General features: G+C 62.3%; 1 long non-coding RNA gene across 2 annotated transcripts; it reads left to right on the top strand.

Annotated features, from left to right (window-relative positions):
- Nucleotides 1–494, top strand: LOC121344072. Of its 2 annotated transcripts, none has more exons than XR_005953784.1 (3): nt 1–126; nt 220–313; nt 410–494. It is a non-coding gene; the product is annotated as an uncharacterized LOC121344072 (long non-coding RNA). The 2 variants fall into 2 exon arrangements; XR_005953785.1 differs by having other exon boundaries at nt 407–492.
- The last annotated feature ends 4,276 nt before the right edge of the window (nt 495–4,770 follow it).

Here is a 4,770-nt window from a genome sequence, read left to right as displayed (position 1 = left end):
CCCGTGTCCCACGCGTGTCCCCCCTGTCCCAGCACCTCTCCACGGCCTCGGGGGAGCTGCAGGTGGACGCCTCCTTCATGCAGACCCTGTGGAACATGAACCCCATCTGCTCGGGCTCCGAGGAAGGTGACACCTGAGGCACCCCAAATTTGGGTGGGGGGGGGGGTCCTTTGGGGGGTCCCCAACACCCTGACCCCTTCCCCAAAAATGTCCCCTCAGGTTTTGTCACCGGCGGCCACGTCATGCGCCTGTTCCACGGCCACATGGACGAGTGCCTGACTCCCACGGCCCCCGAGCAGGGCGAGGAGCGCAGGTGGGGCTGTCCCCAAATTTGTCCCCCGAATTTTGGGGTGGGGAGGGGTCCCCAACTGGCTGTGACCCCCCCCCACCCTTTGTCACCTCCCAGCAGCGTTGTCAACTACGAGGGTGGCGCCGTGTGCGCCCACGCCAGGTCCCTGTGGCGCCTGGAGCCGCTGCGCATCAGGTACGGGGACACGTGGGGACACGTGGGGACACGGGGTGTCACCACCCCCTGAGGACACTGGGGACACTCTGGGGGCTCCCCCCCGTGGGGCCCCAAGTGGGGGTTTGGGGTCCTGGGGACCGGGTTTGGGGTCCTGGAGTGTCCCCAAGGTGTGTCGCTGTGTCATCGTGTGCTGTGCTGGTGTCACCTGTCAGCGTGTCCGGGTGTCCCCATGTCCCTGTGACACATCAGCCTGTGTCCCCTGTGTCACCCCATGTCCCCATGACCCCTCCCTGTGTCCCCTGTGTCCCCCCATGTCCCCATGTCCCCATCTCGTGTCCCCATGACCCATGCCTGTGTCCCCTCTGTCCCCCCATGTCCTCAGGTCCCTGTCCCTGTGTCCCCTGTGTCCACGCATGTCCCCATGTCCCCTCCCTGTGTCCCCATGACCCATCCCTGTGTCCCCTGTGTTACCCCATGTCCCCATGACCCATCCCTGTGTCCCCATCCCCGTGTCCCCTGTGTCACCCCATGTCCCTGTGACACATCTGGATGTTCTCACTGTGTGTCCCCTGTGTCACCCCATGTCCCCATGATCCGTCCTGTGTCCCCTGTGTCACCCCATGTCCCCATGACCCATCCCATATCCCCATGACCCATCCCCGTGTCCCCTGTGTCCCCCCATGTCCCTGTGACACATCAGCCTGTGTCCCCTGTGTCACCCCAAGTCCTCATGACCCGTCCTGTGTCCCCTGTGTCCCCCCATGTCCCTGTGACACATCTGCATGTCCTCAGCCTGTGTCCCTTGTGTCTCCTGTGTCACCCCCTGTCCCCATGTCCCCATCTCGTGTCCCCATGACCCATCCCTGTGTCCCCCCATGTCCCTGTGACACATCTGGATGTCCTCAGCCTGTGTCCCTTGTGTCTCCTGTGTCACCCCCTGTCCCCATGTCCCCATCTCGTGTCCCCATGACCCATCCCTGTGTCCCCCCATGTCCCTGTGACACATCTGCCTGTGTCCCCTGTGTCACCCCAAGTCCTCATGACCCGTCCTGTGTCCCCTGTGTCCCCCCATGTCCCTGTGACACATCTGCATGTCCTCAGCCTGTGTCCCTTGTGTCTCCTGTGTCACCCCCTGTCCCCATGTCCCCATCTCGTGTCCCCATGACCCATCCCTGTGTCCCCCCATGTCCCTGTGACACATCTGCCTGTGTCCCCTGTGTCACCCCAAGTCCTCATGACCCGTCCTGTGTCCCCTGTGTCCCCCCATGTCCCTGTGACACATCTGCATGTCCTCAGCCTGTGTCCCTTGTGTCTCCTGTGTCACCCCCTGTCCCCATGTCCCCATCTCGTGTCCCCATGACCCATCCCTGTGTCCCCCCATGTCCCTGTGACACATCTGCCTGTGTCCCCTGTGTCACCCCAAGTCCTCATGACCCGTCCTGTGTCCCCTGTGTCCCCCCATGTCCCTGTGACACATCTGCATGTCCTCAGCCTGTGTCCCTTGTGTCTCCTGTGTCACCCCCTGTCCCCATGTCCCCATCTCGTGTCCCCATGACCCATCCCTGTGTCCCCCCATGTCCCTGTGACACATCTGCCTGTGTCCCCTGTGTCACCCCAAGTCCTCATGACCCGTCCTGTGTCCCCTGTGTCCCCCCATGTCCCTGTGACACATCTGCATGTCCTCAGCCTGTGTCCCTTGTGTCTCCTGTGTCACCCCCTGTCCCCATGTCCCCATCTCGTGTCCCCATGACCCATCCCTGTGTCCCCCCATGTCCCTGTGACACATCTGCCTGTGTCCCCTGTGTCACCCCAAGTCCTCATGACCCGTCCTGTGTCCCCTGTGTCCCCCCATGTCCCTGTGACACATCTGCATGTCCTCAGCCTGTGTCCCTTGTGTCTCCTGTGTCACCCCCTGTCCCCATGTCCCCATCTCGTGTCCCCATGACCCATCCCTGTGTCCCCCCATGTCCCTGTGACACATCTGCCTGTGTCCCCTGTGTCACCCCAAGTCCTCATGACCCGTCCTGTGTCCCCTGTGTCCCCCCATGTCCCTGTGACACATCTGCATGTCCTCAGCCTGTGTCCCTTGTGTCTCCTGTGTCACCCCCTGTCCCCATGTCCCCATCTCGTGTCCCCATGACCCATCCCTGTGTCCCCCCATGTCCCTGTGACACATCTGCCTGTGTCCCCTGTGTCACCCCAAGTCCTCATGACCCGTCCTGTGTCCCCTGTGTCCCCCCATGTCCCTGTGACACATCTGCATGTCCTCAGCCTGTGTCCCTTGTGTCTCCTGTGTCACCCCCTGTCCCCATGTCCCCATCTCGTGTCCCCATGACCCATCCCTGTGTCCCCCCATGTCCCTGTGACACATCTGCCTGTGTCCCCTGTGTCACCCCAAGTCCTCATGACCCGTCCTGTGTCCCCTGTGTCCCCCCATGTCCCTGTGACACATCTGCATGTCCTCAGCCTGTGTCCCTTGTGTCTCCTGTGTCACCCCCTGTCCCCATGTCCCCATCTCGTGTCCCCATGACCCATCCCTGTGTCCCCCCATGTCCCTGTGACACATCTGCCTGTGTCCCCTGTGTCACCCCAAGTCCTCATGACCCGTCCTGTGTCCCCTGTGTCCCCCCATGTCCCTGTGACACATCTGCATGTCCTCAGCCTGTGTCCCTTGTGTCTCCTGTGTCACCCCCTGTCCCCATGTCCCCATCTCGTGTCCCCATGACCCATCCCTGTGTCCCCCCATGTCCCTGTGACACATCTGCCTGTGTCCCCTGTGTCACCCCAAGTCCTCATGACCCGTCCTGTGTCCCCTGTGTCCCCCCATGTCCCTGTGACACATCTGCATGTCCTCAGCCTGTGTCCCTTGTGTCTCCTGTGTCACCCCCTGTCCCCATGTCCCCATCTCGTGTCCCCATGACCCATCCCTGTGTCCCCCCATGTCCCTGTGACACATCTGCCTGTGTCCCCTGTGTCACCCCAAGTCCTCATGACCCGTCCTGTGTCCCCTGTGTCCCCCCATGTCCCTGTGACACATCTGCATGTCCTCAGCCTGTGTCCCTTGTGTCTCCTGTGTCACCCCCTGTCCCCATGTCCCCATCTCGTGTCCCCATGACCCATCCCTGTGTCCCCCCATGTCCCTGTGACACATCTGCCTGTGTCCCCTGTGTCACCCCAAGTCCTCATGACCCGTCCTGTGTCCCCTGTGTCCCCCCATGTCCCTGTGACACATCTGCATGTCCTCAGCCTGTGTCCCTTGTGTCTCCTGTGTCACCCCCTGTCCCCATGTCCCCATCTCGTGTCCCCATGACCCATCCCTGTGTCCCCCCATGTCCCTGTGACACATCTGCCTGTGTCCCCTGTGTCACCCCAAGTCCTCATGACCCGTCCTGTGTCCCCTGTGTCCCCCCATGTCCCTGTGACACATCTGCATGTCCTCAGCCTGTGTCCCTTGTGTCTCCTGTGTCACCCCCTGTCCCCATGTCCCCATCTCGTGTCCCCATGACCCATCCCTGTGTCCCCCCATGTCCCTGTGACACATCTGCCTGTGTCCCCTGTGTCACCCCAAGTCCTCATGACCCGTCCTGTGTCCCCTGTGTCCCCCCATGTCCCTGTGACACATCTGCATGTCCTCAGCCTGTGTCCCTTGTGTCTCCTGTGTCACCCCCTGTCCCCATGTCCCCATCTCGTGTCCCCATGACCCATCCCTGTCTGTCCCCATCCCTGTCCCCAACCCTGTCCTGGTCCCTGTCCCCATCCCTGTCCCCAACCCTGTCCTGGTCCCTGTCCCCATCCCTGTCCCCATCCCTGTCCCCAACCCTGTCCTGGTCCCTGTTCTGACCGTGTCCTGCTCCCTGTCCCTGGCAATGTCCCCTGGATGTCCCCAGCCCCCTCCTGCTCCCCTGTTCTCCCTGTCCCTGGCAATGTCCCCTGGATGTCCCCAACCCTCTCCTGCTCCCTGTTCTGACTGTCCTGTCCCTGTCCCTGGCAATGTCACCTGCATGTCCCCAGCCCCCTCTTGCTCCCCTGTCCTGTCCCTGGCAATGTCACCTGGATGTCCCCAACCCTCTCCTCGTCCCCTCTCCTGCTCCCTGTCCCTGGCAATGTCCCCTGCATGTCCCCAGCCCCCTCCTGGTTCCCTGTCCTGCTCCCTGTCCCTGAGAATGTCACCTGGATGTCCCCAACCCTCTCCTGGTCCCCTGTTCTGGTCCCTGTTCCTGGCAATGTCACCTGCATGTCCCCAGCTGTCCCCAACCCTCTCCTGGTCCCTGTCTTGGTCCCTGTCCCTGGCAATGTCCCCTGGA

This window comes from Onychostruthus taczanowskii, unplaced genomic scaffold, assembly GCF_017590055.1.
Source record: "Onychostruthus taczanowskii isolate IOZ18803 unplaced genomic scaffold, ASM1759005v1 scaffold1091, whole genome shotgun sequence".
Classification (NCBI taxonomy): domain Eukaryota; kingdom Metazoa; phylum Chordata; class Aves; order Passeriformes; family Passeridae; genus Onychostruthus; species Onychostruthus taczanowskii.
This window is presented reverse-complemented; position numbering and strand designations above follow the sequence as displayed.